Source organism: Myxine glutinosa, chromosome 4 (genome assembly GCF_964187855.1).
Source record: "Myxine glutinosa chromosome 4, kmMyxGlut1.1, whole genome shotgun sequence".
Lineage (NCBI taxonomy): Eukaryota > Metazoa > Chordata > Myxini > Myxiniformes > Myxinidae > Myxine > Myxine glutinosa.
The window spans coordinates 170,097,968-170,113,647 of NC_136264.1; positions in this window are offsets into that span (position 1 = coordinate 170,097,968).

Sequence of the window (15,680 nt, forward strand, 5' to 3'; positions counted from 1 at the left end):
TATCTCAGCCATCCTTTGAGCTAGGAAGCTGAAATTTCGGCACAATAGTGAGCAAGTCCTTTGTCAAAAACGGTATTTTTTGTTTTTTGATTAATCAATAAATTGAGGAGTTATTTAATTATTAGCGATTAATTCAGTACTTATTTAATTAATCAAATTTCCTTTCTCTTCTGACCATTAACTCAGGCACCTTTTGAGTTAGGAAGCTGACATTTGGACATGCCAATGACCAGGTGATTTGGCTGCAAAGGATATTTTTGATTTATTAATTAATAAATTAATCGATTAATTATGTAATTATTTGATTAATGCCAAAAAAAAATTTAAATTTAAAGTTACAGATTCTGATGAAATAGTGGTAGTTTATGTGTTCTCTGACCAAATTGATTAATAATTTAATTTTTTAATGATTATTATTTATTTATTTTCATTATTAATCATTTATTTATTTTCTTTCTCATTTGGCCAATATCTCAGGCACCTTTTGAGCTGGGAAGCTAATATTTGGACATGAGTGACCAAGCGATGTGGCTATCAAGGATATTTTTGATTTATTGATTAATCATTTCATCTATTAATTATTTATTGATTAATCGATTAATTATTTATTGAGTAATCAATTAATTATTTAATTTTTTATAAATGACTTATTTAATTACATTTCTAAAAGATACATCTTCGGATGAAGCACTAGTGGTTTAGTTATGCGATTAGCCAATTGATTATGAAAATATTTTGTGATAATCTTTTATTGATTTTAATTATACAATTAATCAATCAATTAGTGTACACCTATCCCTCCCAATGCAGCCTCAATGAGCTGCACTGCGGTATTGCCGGGCGCCGGAGGCGCCCCGGCAATGCCGCGCTGCAGCATATTTAATTATTTGGCATGGGGCGGTGTACTTTGAATGTATGTGTACTTGTTGTACACCGCTCCTTTCCTATGCCACCTCCAGGCATTGCAAATCGTCATTGCCGGGCACCGAAGGGGGCTCGGTAGTGACGCACGCTGAAAGAGAGTACTCAGTTTTCACTCTGGTTTCTTGTTTGTTTGTTTTCTTGCTTTCTTGGTTGTCCGGGCGATATCTCAGCCATCCTTCAAGCTAAGAAGCTGAAATTTCGGCACAATAGTGAGCAAGTCATTTGTCAAAAACGGTATTTTTTGTTTTTTGATTAATCAATTAATTGAGGAGTTATTTAATTATTAGCGTTTAATTAAGTACTTATTTAATTAATTAAATTTCCTTTCTCTTCTGACCATTAACTCAGGCACCTTTTGAGTTAGGAAGCTGATATTTGGACATGCCAATGACCAGGTGATTTGGCTGCAAATGCTATTTTTGATTTATTAATTAATCAATTAATCGATTAATTATTTAATTATTCGATTAATGACCAAAAAATTTTTTTTTTTTAAGTTACACATTCTGATGAAATGGTGGTGGTTTATGTGTTCTCTGACCGAATTGATTAATAATTTATTTTTTTATGATTATTATTTATTTATTTTCATTATTAATCATTCATTTATTTTCTTTCTCATTTGGCCAATATCTCAGGCACCTTTTGAGCTGGGAAGCTAATATTTGGACATGACAGTGACCAAGTGATGTGGCTATCAAGGATATTTTTGATTTATTGATTAATCATTTAATTGCTTAATTATTTATTGATTAATTGATTAATTATTTATTGATTAATCAATGAATTATTTAATTTTTTATTAATGACATTTAATAAAATTTCTAAAAGATACATCTTCGGATGAAACACTACTGGTTTAGTTATGCTATTAGCCAATTGATTAAGAAAATATTTTGTGATAATCTTTTATTGATTTGAATTATACAATTAATCAATCAATTAGCGAACACCTCTTCCTCCCAACGCAGCCTCAATGAGCTGCACTGCGATATTGCCGGGCGCCGGAGGCGCCCCGGCAATGCCGCGCTGCAGCATATTTAATTATTTGGCATGGGGGCGGTGTACTTTGAATGTATCTGTACTTGTTGTACACCGCTCCTTTCCTATGCCATCTCCAGGCATTACAAATCGTCATTGACGGGCACCAAAGGGGGCTCGGCAGTGACGCACGCTGAAAGAGAGTACTCAGTTTTCACTCTGGTTTCTTTCTTGTTTGTTGTACACCGCACCTTTCCTATGCCATCTCCAGGCATTGCAAATCGTCATTGCTGGGCACCGAAGGGGGCTCGGCAGTGACGCACGCTGAAAGAGAGTACTCAGTTTTCACTCTGGTTGTTTTCTTGTTTTCTTTCTTTCTTGGTTGTCCGGACGATATCTCAGCCATCCTTTGAGCTAGGAAGCTGAAATTTCGGCACAGTAGTGAGCAAGTCCTTTGTCAAATACGGTATTTTTTGTTTTTTGAATAATCAATTAATTGAGGAGTTATTTAATTATTAGCGTTTAATTAAGTACTTATTTAATTAATTAAATTTCATTTATCTTCTGACCATTATTAACTCAGGCACCTTTTGAGTTAGGAAGCTGATATTTGGACATGCCAATGACCAGGTGATTTGGCTGCAAAGGATATTTTTGATTTATTAATTAATCAATTAATCGATTAATTATTTAATTATTCGATTAATGACAAAAAAAATTTTTTTTTTTAAGTTACAGATTCTGATGAAATAGTGGTAGTTTATGTGTTCTCTGACCAAATTGATTAATAATTTAATTTTTTTATGATTATTATTTATTTATTTTCATTATTAATCATTTATTTATTTTCTTTCTCATTTGGCCAATATCTCAGGCACCTTTTGAGCTGGGAAGCTAATATTTGGACATGAGTGACCAAGTGATGTGGCTATCAAGGATATTTTTGATTTATTGATTAATCATTTCATCTATTAAGTATTTATTGATTAATCGATTAATTATTTATTGAGTAATCAATTAATTATTTAATTTTTTATAAATGACTTATTTAATTAAATTTCTAAAAGATACATCTTCGGATGAAGCACTACTGGTTTAGTTATGCGATTAGCCAATTGATTATGAAAATATTTTGTGATAATCTTTTATTGATTTTAATTATACAATTAATCAATCAATTAGTGTACACCTCTCCCTCCCAATGCAGCCTCAATGAGCTGCACTGCGGTATTGCCGGGCGCCGGAGGCGCCCCGGCAATGCCGCGCTGCAGCATATTTAATTATTTGGCATGGGGCGGTGTACTTTGAATGTATTTGTACTTGTTTGTTTTCTTGTTTGTTTGTCCGGGCGATATCTCAGCCATCCTTTGAGCTAGGAAGCTGAAATTTCGGCACAGTAGTGAGCAAGTCCTTTGTCAAATACGGTATTTTTTGTTTTTTGAATAATCAATTAATTGAGGAGTTATTTAATTATTAGCGTTTAATTAAGTACTTATTTAATTAATTAAATTTCATTTCTCTTCTGACCATTATTAACTCAGGCACCTTTTGAGTTAGGAAGCTGATATTTGGACATGCCAATGACCAGGTGATTTGGCTGCAAAGGATATTTTTGATTTATTAATTAATCAATTAATCGATTAATTATTTAATTATTCGATTAATGACAAAAAAATTTTTTTTTTTAAGTTACAGATTCTGATGAAATAGTGGTAGTTTATGTGTTCTCTGACCAAATTGGTTAATAATTTAATTTTTTTATGATTATTATTTATTTATTTTCATTATTAATCATTTATTTATTTTCTTTCTCATTTGGCCAATATCTCAGGCACCTTTTGAGCTGGGAAGCTAATATTTGGACATGAGTGACCAAGTGATGTGGCTATCAAGGATATTTTTTATTTATTGATTAATCATTTCATCTATTAAGTATTTATTGATTAATCGATTAATTATTTATTGAGTAATCAATTAATTATTTAATTTTTTATAAATGACTTATTTAATTAAATTTCTAAAAGATACATCTTTGGATGAAGCACTACTGGTTTAGTTATGCGATTAGCCAATTGATTATGAAAATATTTTGTGATAATCTTTTATTGATTTTAATTAAACAATTAATCAATCAATTAGTGTACACCTCTCCCTCCCAATGCAGCCTCAATGAGCTGCACTGCGGCATTGCCGGGCGCCTGAGGCGCCCCGGCAATGCCGCGCTGCAGCATATTGAATTATTTGGCATGGGGCGGTGTACTTTGAATGTATGTGTACTTGTTGTACACCGCTCCTTTCCTATGCCATCTCCAGGCATTGCAAATCGTCATTGCCGGGCACCAAAGGGGGCTCGGCAGTGACGCACGCTGAAAGAGAGTACTCAGTTTTCACTCTGGTTTCTTGTTGTACACCGCTCCTTTCCTATGCCATCTCCAGGCATTACAAATCGTCATTGACGGGCACCAAAGGGGGCTCGGCAGTGACGCACGCTGAAAGAGAGTACTCAGTTTTCACTCTGGTTTCTTTCTTGTTTGTTTGTTTTCTTGTTTGTTTGTCCGGGCGATATCTCAGCCATCCTTTGAGCTAGGAAGCTGAAATTTCGGCACAGTAGTGAGCAAGTCCTTTGTCAAATACGGTATTTTTTGTTTTTTGAATAATCAATTAATTGAGGAGTTATTTAATTATTAGCGTTTAATTAAGTACTTATTTAATTAATTAAATTTCATTTCTCTTCTGACCATTATTAACTCAGGCACCTTTTGAGTTAGGAAGCTGATATTTGGACATGCCAATGACCAGGTGATTTGGCTGCAAAGGATATTTTTGATTTATTAATTAATCAATTAATCGATTAATTATTTAATTATTCGATTAATGACAAAAAAAAATTTTTTTTTAAGTTACAGATTCTGATGAAATAGTGGTAGTTTATGTGTTCTCTGACCAAATTGGTTAATAATTTAATTTTTTTATGATTATTATTTATTTATTTTCATTATTAATCATTTATTTATTTTCTTTCTCATTTGGCCAATATCTCAGGCACCTTTTGAGCTGGGAAGCTAATATTTGGACATGAGTGACCAAGTGATGTGGCTATCAAGGATATTTTTTATTTATTGATTAATCATTTCATCTATTAAGTATTTATTGATTAATCGATTAATTATTTATTGAGTAATCAATTAATTATTTAATTTTTTATAAATGACTTATTTAATTAAATTTCTAAAAGATACATCTTTGGATGAAGCACTACTGGTTTAGTTATGCGATTAGCCAATTGATTATGAAAATATTTTGTGATAATCTTTTATTGATTTTAATTAAACAATTAATCAATCAATTAGTGTACACCTCTCCCTCCCAATGCAGCCTCAATGAGCTGCACTGCGGCATTGCCGGGCGCCTGAGGCGCCCCGGCAATGCCGCGCTGCAGCATATTGAATTATTTGGCATGGGGCGGTGTACTTTGAATGTATGTGTACTTGTTTGTTTTCTTTCTTGTTTGTTTTCTTTCTTGGTTGTCCGGACGATATCTCAGCCATCCTTTGAGCTAGGAAGCTGAAATTTCGGCACAGTCGTGAGCAAGTCCTTTGTCAAATACGGTATTTTTTGTTTTTTGAATAATCAATTAATTGAGGAGTTATTTAATTATTAGCGTTTAATTAAGTACTTATTTAATTAATTAAATTTCATTTCTCTTCTGACCATTATTAACTCAGGCACCTTTTGAGTTAGGAAGCTGATATTTGGACATGCCAATGACCAGGTGATTTGGCTGCAAAGGATATTTTTGATTTATTAATTAATCAATTAATCGATTAATTATTTAATTATTCGATTAATGACCCAAAAAAATTTTTTTTTTAAGTTACAGATTCTGATGAAATAGTGATAGTTTATGTGTTCTCTGACCAAATTGATTACCAATTTAATTTTTTTATGATTATTATTTATTTATTTTCATTATTAATCATTTATTTATTTTCTTTCTCATTTGGCCAATATCTCAGGCACCTTTTGAGCTGGGAAGCTAATATTTGGACATAAGTGACCAAGTGATGTGGCTATCAAGGATATTTTTGATTTATTGATTAATCATTTCATCTATTAATTATTTATTGATTAATCGATTAATTATTTATTGAGTAATCAATTAATTATTTAATTTTTTATAAATGACTTATTTAATTAAATTTCTAAAAGATACATCTTCGGATGAAGCACTAGTGGTTTAGTTATGCGATTAGCCAATTGATTATGAAAATATTTTGTGATAATCTTTTATTGATTTTAATTATACAATTAATCAATCAATTAGTGTACACCTCTCCCTCCCAATGCAGCCTTAATGAGCTGCACTGCGGTATTGCCGGGCGCCGGAGGCGCCCCGGCAATGCCGCGCTGCAGCATATTTAATTATTTGGCATGGGGCGGTGTACTTTGAATGTATGTGTACTTGTTGTACACCGCTCCTTTCCTATGCCATCTCCAGGCATTGCAAATCGTCATTGCCGGGCACCAAAGGGGGCTCGGCAGTGACGCACGCTGAAAGAGAGTACTCAGTTTTCACTCTGGTTTCTTGTTTGTTTGTTTTCTTTCTTGTTTGTTTTCTTTCTTGGTTGTCCGGACGATATCTCAGCCATCCTTTGAGCTAGGAAGCTGAAATTTCGGCACAGTCGTGAGCAAGTCCTTTGTCAAATACGGTATTTTTTGTTTTTTGAATAATCAATTAATTGAGGAGTTATTTAATTATTAGCGTTTAATTAAGTACTTATTTAATTAATTAAATTTCATTTCTCTTCTGACCATTATTAACTCAGGCACCTTTTGAGTTAGGAAGCTGATATTTGGACATGCCAATGACCAGGTGATTTGGCTGCAAAGGATATTTTTGATTTATTAATTAATCAATTAATCGATTAATTATTTAATTATTCGATTAATGACCCAAAAAAATTTTTTTTTTAAGTTACAGATTCTGATGAAATAGTGGTAGTTTATGTGTTCTCTGACCAAATTGATTAATAATTTAATTTTTTTATGATTATTATTTATTTATTTTCATTATTAATCATTTATTTATTTTCTTTCTCATTTGGCCAATATCTCAGGCACCTTTTGAGCTGGGAAGCTAATATTTGGACATGAGTGACCAAGTGATGTGGCTATCAAGGATATTTTTGATTTATTGATTAATCATTTCATCTATTAATTATTTATTGATTAATCGATTAATTATTTATTGAGTAATCAATTAATTATTTAATTTTTTATAAATGACTTATTTAATTAAATTTCTAAAAGATACATCTTCGGATGAAGCACTAGTGGTTTAGTTATGCGATTAGCCAATTGATTATGAAAATATTTTGTGATAATCTTTTATTGATTTTAATTATACAATTAATCAATCAATTAGTGTACACCTCTCCCTCCCAATGCAGCCTCAATGAGCTGCACTGCGGTATTGCCGGGCGCCAGAGGCGCCCCGGCAATGCCGCGCTGCACCATATTTAATTATTTGGCATGGGGCGGTGTACTTTGAATGTATCTGTACTTGTTTGTTTTCTTGTTTGTTTGTTTTCTTTCTTGGTTGTCCGGACGATATCTCAGCCATCCTTTGAGCTAGGAAGCTGAAATTTCGGCACAGTAGTGAGCAAGTCCTTTGTCAAATACGGTATTTTTTGTTTTTTGAATAATCAATTAATTGAGGAGTTATTTAATTATTAGCGTTTAATTAAGTACTTATTTAATTAATTAAATTTCATTTATCTTCTGACCATTATTAACTCAGGCACCTTTTGAGTTAGGAAGCTGATATTTGGACATGCCAATGACCAGGTGATTTGGCTGCAAAGGATATTTTTGATTTATTAATTAATCAATTAATCGATTAATTATTTAATTATTCGATTAATGACAAAAAAATTTTTTTTTTTTAAGTTACAGATTCTGATGAAATAGTGGTAGTTTATGTGTTCTCTGACCAAATTGATTAATAATTTAATTTTTTTATGATTATTATTTATTTATTTTCATTATTAATCATTTATTTATTTTCTTTCTCATTTGGCCAATATCTCAGGCACCTTTTGAGCTGGGAAGCTAATATTTGGACATGAGTGACCAAGTGATGTGGCTATCAAGGATATTTTTGATTTATTGATTAATCATTTCATCTATTAAGTATTTATTGATTAATCGATTAATTATTTATTGAGTAATCAATTAATTATTTAATTTTTTATAAATGACTTATTTAATTAAATTTCTAAAAGATACATCTTCGGATGAAGCACTACTGGTTTAGTTATGCGATTAGCCAATTGATTATGAAAATATTTTGTGATAATCTTTTATTGATTTTAATTATACAATTAATCAATCAATTAGTGTACACCTCTCCCTCCCAATGCAGCCTCAATGAGCTGCACTGCGGTATTGCCGGGCGCCGGAGGCGCCCCGGCAATGCCGCGCTGCAGCATATTTAATTATTTGGCATGGGGCGGTGTACTTTGAATGTATGTGTACTTGTTTGTTTTTGTACACCGCTCCTTTCCTATGCCACCTCCAGGCATTGCAAATCGTCATTGCCGGGCACCGAAGGGGGCTCGGCAGTGACGCACGCTGAAAGAGAGTACTCAGTTTTCACTCTGGTTTCTTGTTTGTTTTCTTGTTTTCTTGTTTGTTGTACACCGCTCCTTTCCTATGCCATCTCCAGGCATTGCAAATCGTCATTGCCGGGCACCAAAGGGGGCTCGGCAGTGACGCACGCTGAAAGAGAGTACTCAGTTTTCACTCTGGTTTCTTGTTTGTTGTACACCGCTCCTTTCCTATGCCACCTCCAGGCATTGCAAATCGTCATTGCCGGGCACCGAAGGGGGCTCGGCAGTGACGCACGCTGAAAGAGAGTACTCAGTTTTCACTCTGGTTTCTTGTTTGTTTTCTTGTTTGTTTTCTTGTTTGTTTTCTTTCTTGTTTTCTTGGTTGTCCGGGCGATATCTCAGCCATCCTTTGAGCTAGGAAGCTGAAATTTCGGCACAGTAGTGAGCAAGTCCTTTGTCAAATACGGTATTTTTTGTTTTTTGAATAATCAATTAATTGAGGAGTTATTTAATTATTAGCGTTTAATTAAGTACTTATTTAATTAATTAAATTTCATTTCTCTTCTGACCATTATTAACTCAGGCACCTTTTGAGTTAGGAAGCTGATATTTGGACATGCCAATGACCAGGTGATTTGGCTGCAAAGGATATTTTTGATTTATTAATTAATCAATTAATCGATTAATTATTTAATTATTCGATTAATGACAAAAAAATTTTTTTTTTTAAAGTTACAGATTCTGATGAAATAGTGGTAGTTTATGTGTTCTCTGACCAAATTGATTAATAATTTAATTTTTTTATGATTATTATTTATTTATTTTCATTATTAATCATTTATTTATTTTCTTTCTCATTTGGCCAATATCTCAGGCACCTTTTGAGCTGGGAAGCTAATATTTGGACATGAGTGACCAAGTGATGTGGCTATCAAGGATATTTTTGATTTATTGATTAATCATTTCATCTATTAATTATTTATTGATTAATCGATTAATTATTTATTGAGTAATCAATTAATTATTTAATTTTTTATAAATGACTTATTTAATTAAATTTCTAAAAGATACATCTTCGGATGAAGCACTAGTGGTTTAGTTATGCGATTAGCCAATTGATTATGAAAATATTTTGTGATAATCTTTTATTGATTTTAATTATACAATTAATCAATCAATTAGTGTACACCTCTCCCTCCCAATGCAGCCTCAATGAGCTGCACTGCGGTATTGCCGGGCGCCGGAGGCGCCCCGGCAATGCCGCGCTGCAGCATATTTAATTATTTGGCATGGGGCGGTGTACTTTGAATGTATTTGTACTTGTTTTCTTTCTTGTTTGTTTTCTTTCTTGGTTGTCCGGACGATATCTCAGCCATCCTTTGAGCTAGGAAGCTGAAATTTCGGCACAGTCGTGAGCAAGTCCTTTGTCAAATACGGTATTTTTTGTTTTTTGAATAATCAATTAATTGAGGAGTTATTTAATTATTAGCGTTTAATTAAGTACTTATTTAATTAATTAAATTTCATTTCTCTTCTGACCATTATTAACTCAGGCACCTTTTGAGTTAGGAAGCTGATATTTGGACATGCCAATGACCAGGTGATTTGGCTGCAAAGGATATTTTTGATTTATTAATTAATCAATTAATCGATTAATTATTTAATTATTCGATTAATGACCCAAAAAATTTTTTTTTTTAAGTTACAGATTCTGATGAAATAGTGATAGTTTATGTGTTCTCTGACCAAATTGATTACCAATTTAATTTTTTTATGATTATTATTTATTTATTTTCATTATTAATCATTTATTTATTTTCTTTCTCATTTGGCCAATATCTCAGGCACCTTTTGAGCTGGGAAGCTAATATTTGGACATAAGTGACCAAGTGATGTGGCTATCAAGGATATTTTTGATTTATTGATTAATCATTTCATCTATTAATTATTTATTGATTAATCGATTAATTATTTATTGAGTAATCAATTAATTATTTAATTTTTTATAAATGACTTATTTAATTAAATTTCTAAAAGATACATCTTCGGATGAAGCACTAGTGGTTTAGTTATGCGATTAGCCAATTGATTATGAAAATATTTTGTGATAATCTTTTATTGATTTTAATTATACAATTAATCAATCAATTAGTGTACACCTCTCCCTCCCAATGCAGCCTTAATGAGCTGCACTGCGGTATTGCCGGGCGCCGGAGGCGCCCCGGCAATGCCGCGCTGCAGCATATTTAATTATTTGGCATGGGGCGGTGTACTTTGAATGTATGTGTACTTGTTGTACACCGCTCCTTTCCTATGCCACCTCCAGGCATTGCAAATCGTCATTGCCGGGCACCGAAGGGGGCTCGGCAGTGACGCACGCTGAAAGAGAGTACTCAGTTTTCACTCTGGTTTCTTGTTTGTTTTCTTGTTTGTTTTCTTGTTTGTTTTCTTTCTTGTTTTCTTGGTTGTCCGGGCGATATCTCAGCCATCCTTTGAGCTAGGAAGCTGAAATTTCGGCACAGTAGTGAGCAAGTCCTTTGTCAAATACGGTATTTTTTGTTTTTTGAATAATCAATTAATTGAGGAGTTATTTAATTATTAGCGTTTAATTAAGTACTTATTTAATTAATTAAATTTCATTTCTCTTCTGACCATTATTAACTCAGGCACCTTTTGAGTTAGGAAGCTGATATTTGGACATGCCAATGACCAGGTGATTTGGCTGCAAAGGATATTTTTGATTTATTAATTAATCAATTAATCGATTAATTATTTAATTATTCGATTAATGACAAAAAAATTTTTTTTTTTAAAGTTACAGATTCTGATGAAATAGTGGTAGTTTATGTGTTCTCTGACCAAATTGATTAATAATTTAATTTTTTTATGATTATTATTTATTTATTTTCATTATTAATCATTTATTTATTTTCTTTCTCATTTGGCCAATATCTCAGGCACCTTTTGAGCTGGGAAGCTAATATTTGGACATGAGTGACCAAGTGATGTGGCTATCAAGGATATTTTTGATTTATTGATTAATCATTTCATCTATTAATTATTTATTGATTAATCGATTAATTATTTATTGAGTAATCAATTAATTATTTAATTTTTTATAAATGACTTATTTAATTAAATTTCTAAAAGATACATCTTCGGATGAAGCACTAGTGGTTTAGTTATGCGATTAGCCAATTGATTATGAAAATATTTTGTGATAATCTTTTATTGATTTTAATTATACAATTAATCAATCAATTAGTGTACACCTCTCCCTCCCAATGCAGCCTCAATGAGCTGCACTGCGGTATTGCCGGGCGCCAGAGGCGCCCCGGCAATGCCGCGCTGCAGCATATTTAATTATTTGGCATGGGGCGGTGTACTTTGAATGTATGTGTACTTGTTTGTTTTCTTTCTTGGTTGTCCGGACGATATCTCAGCCATCCTTTGAGCTAGGAAGCTGAAATTTCGGCACAGTAGTGAGCAAGTCCTTTGTCAAATACGGTATTTTTTGTTTTTTGAATAATCAATTAATTGAGGAGTTATTTAATTGTTAGCGTTTAATTAAGTACTTATTTAATTAATTAAATTTCATTTATCTTCTGACCATTATTAACTCAGGCACCTTTTGAGTTAGGAAGCTGATATTTGGACATGCCAATGACCAGGTGATTTGGCTGCAAAGGATATTTTTGATTTATTAATAAATCAATTAATCGATTAATTATTTAATTATTCGATTAATGACAAAAAAATTTTTTTTTTTAAAGTTACAGATTCTGATGAAATAGTGGTAGTTTATGTGTTCTCTGACCAAATTGATTAATAATTTAATTTTTTTATGATTATTATTTATTTATTTTCATTATTAATCATTTATTTATTTTCTTTCTCATTTGGCCAATATCTCAGGCACCTTTTGAGCTGGGAAGCTAATATTTGGACATGAGTGACCAAGTGATGTGGCTATCAAGGATATTTTTGATTTATTGATTAATCATTTCATCTATTAAGTATTTATTGATTAATCGATTAATTATTTATTGAGTAATCAATTAATTATTTAATTTTTTATAAATGACTTATTTAATTAAATTTCTAAAAGATACATCTTCGGATGAAGCACTACTGGTTTAGTTATGCGATTAGCCAATTGATTATGAAAATATTTTGTGATAATCTTTTATTGATTTTAATTATACAATTAATCAATCAATTAGTGTACACCTCTCCCTCCCAATGCAGCCTCAATGAGCTGCACTGCGGTATTGCCGGGCGCCGGAGGCGCCCCGGCAATGCCGCGCTGCAGCATATTTAATTATTTGGCATGGGGCGGTGTACTTTGAATGTATGTGTACTTGTCTTGTTTTCTTGTTTGTTTGTCCGGATGATATCTCAGCCATCCTTTGAGCTAGGAAGCTGAAATTTCGGCACAATAGTGAGCAAGTCCTTTGTCAAAAACGGTATTTTTTTTTTTTGATTAATCAATAAATTGAGGAGTTATTTAATTATTAGCGATTAATTAAGTACTTATTTAATTAATCAAATTTCCTTTCTCTTCTGACCATTAACTCAGGCACCTTTTGAGTTAGGAAGCTGATATTTGGACATGCCAATGACCAGGTGATTTGGCTGCAAAGGATGTTTTTGATTTATGAATTAATCAATTAATCGATTAATTATTTAATTATTTGATTATGACAAAAAAAATTTTTTTTTTTAAGTTACAGATTCTGATGAAATAGTGGTAGTTTATGTGTTCTCTGACCAAATTGATTAATAATTTAATTTTTTTATGATTATTATTTATTTATTTTCATTATTAATCATTTATTTATTTTCTTTCTCATTTGGCCAATATCTCAGGCACCTTTTGAGCTGGGAAGCTAATATTTGGACATGAGTGACCAAGTGATGTGGCTATCAAGGATATTTTTGATTTATTGATTAATCATTTCATCTATTAATTATTTATTGATTAATCGATTAATTATTTATTGAGTAATCAATTAATTATTTAATTTTTTATAAATGACATCTATCTATAATTCCAGTAATCTCTGTCTGTACGTTTGTACGTTTGTCTGTCTGTGACCGCTGTTTCTCGACAACCATGGGTCCGATATACTTTTAACTTGCCAGGTATATTGCTGGGGACCCGAGGATGTGCCTTTTCAAGGTTTCATATTAATCGGACAATTACTTACCGAGCTATGTCCAAAAAACGATTCAACCAATCAGAGAGCAGCGAACGATCGCGTGTGCCGAACGTGGCGGACACACTCTGCCTCGGATGGCACATTTGAGAGCGTATTCATTTATTTCACGTTTGCAAACTATGTTGGCGTTAAACTATGTTTTAATAAAGTTTTAAAACTAATAAAAACGAATTTGCGATTCATTCGCTTTCCTGCGCGTTTGTGCACGCGATGGCGATTGCTTTACCAAACTCCGGAAGCCGTTCGCTTTGGACCAAACCATTGCATGTAAATAGAGGGGGGGGTTCTGTGGTCGTTGCGAATGGACCAAACCATTCATGTAAATAGAGGGGGGGATTGTCACTGTACTCGCAAGCCGTTCGCCGTTCGCTTTGGCGTTGCGAATGAACCAAACCATTTCATGTAAATAGAGGGGGGGGATATAATTTTAGATAGATATATAGTACGGGCATATATATAGTACGGGCATGCCCTAGTCTATCTATAATTCCAGTAATCTCTGTGTGTATGTCTGTGTGTATGTCTGTGACCGCTGTTTCTCGACAACCACGGGTCCGATATACTTGAAACTTGCCAGGTATATTGCTGGGGACCTGAGGATGTGCCTTTTCAAGGTTTCATATTAATCGGACAAGTAGTTACCGAGCTATGTCCAAAAAACGATTCAACCAATCAGAGAGCAGCGAGCTATCACGTGTGCCGAACGTGCCGAACAGACTCTGCCTCGGACGGCACATTTGAGAGCGTATTCATTTATTTCACGTTGGCAAACTATGTTGCCGCTATGTTGGCGTTAAACTATGTTTTAAAACTAATTAAAACTAATTTGCGATTCTTTCGCTTTCCTGCGCGTTTGTGCACGCTATGGCGATTTCTTTACCAAACTCCGCAAGCCGTTCGCTTTGGACCAAACCATTTCATGTAAATAGAGGGGGGGGATTGTCACCGTACTCGCAAGCCGTTCGCTTTGGACCAAACCATTTCATGTAAATAGAGGGGGGGGGGGGGTTGTCACCGTACTCGCAAGCCGTTCGCTTTGGACCAAACCATTTCATGTAAATAGAGGGGGGGGGGGATTGTCACCGTACTCGCAAGCCGTTCGCTTTGGCTTTGCGAATGGACCAAACCATTTCATGTAAATAGAGGGGGGGGGGATATAATTTTACATATATATATAGTACGGGCATGCCCTAGTATTCATAATTTACAATATACTAGCTTTGTCATGGTGTACAGACATGGGGTTTCGTGTTTCTACCCATGTCTTTTGCAAACCAATCAGAGAGGGGAGACAGAGAGATGGGAGGCGAAACACACACAGGAGATAAAAATAAGAGAAAAAGAGGAGGAATGGAGAAACCTCCCAGACATCACCACACATCCATGCTGGGACTCTTCATCTTCAATTCCTTTGCAGACGGTCCTTCCTAAGCAAAGCCATTATGAGAGCAGATCTCCCGAACTCTGGAGGACTGGCGACCACTGACTGTGGCTCTTAAGCAGCAATGCCAGGCTGCACAAGATTTTCCTGTTTATAACTTGACACATGGTTCTTTCTGCAACAAGTCTACAACAGAGACTGTGACTGAAAATGTCGTCATCTTTTCCACCTTGTGTTCATGGCATTAAATATTGTTGTAATTTAATAACACGAGCACACCCGCTCCTTAATGGAGTGGCAGGAAGGGTCATTCCTTTCTGGGGTATACGACATTCTTGGGAATCATACGTGGTTGTGCTTTATAATATTTTTTACTTCTGGTTGGAGTGCTCCCATGAAAACGGAACAATATGCTGTTTATACACATCAACACGGTGTTTGGTAAAGGAGGAAACACCGCTTGGGGAGAGGGATATTATTAGCATTAATATTGTTTTGTAATAACATTAATATTATGATAGCATCATTGTACACCGCTCCTTTCCTATGCCATCTCCAGGC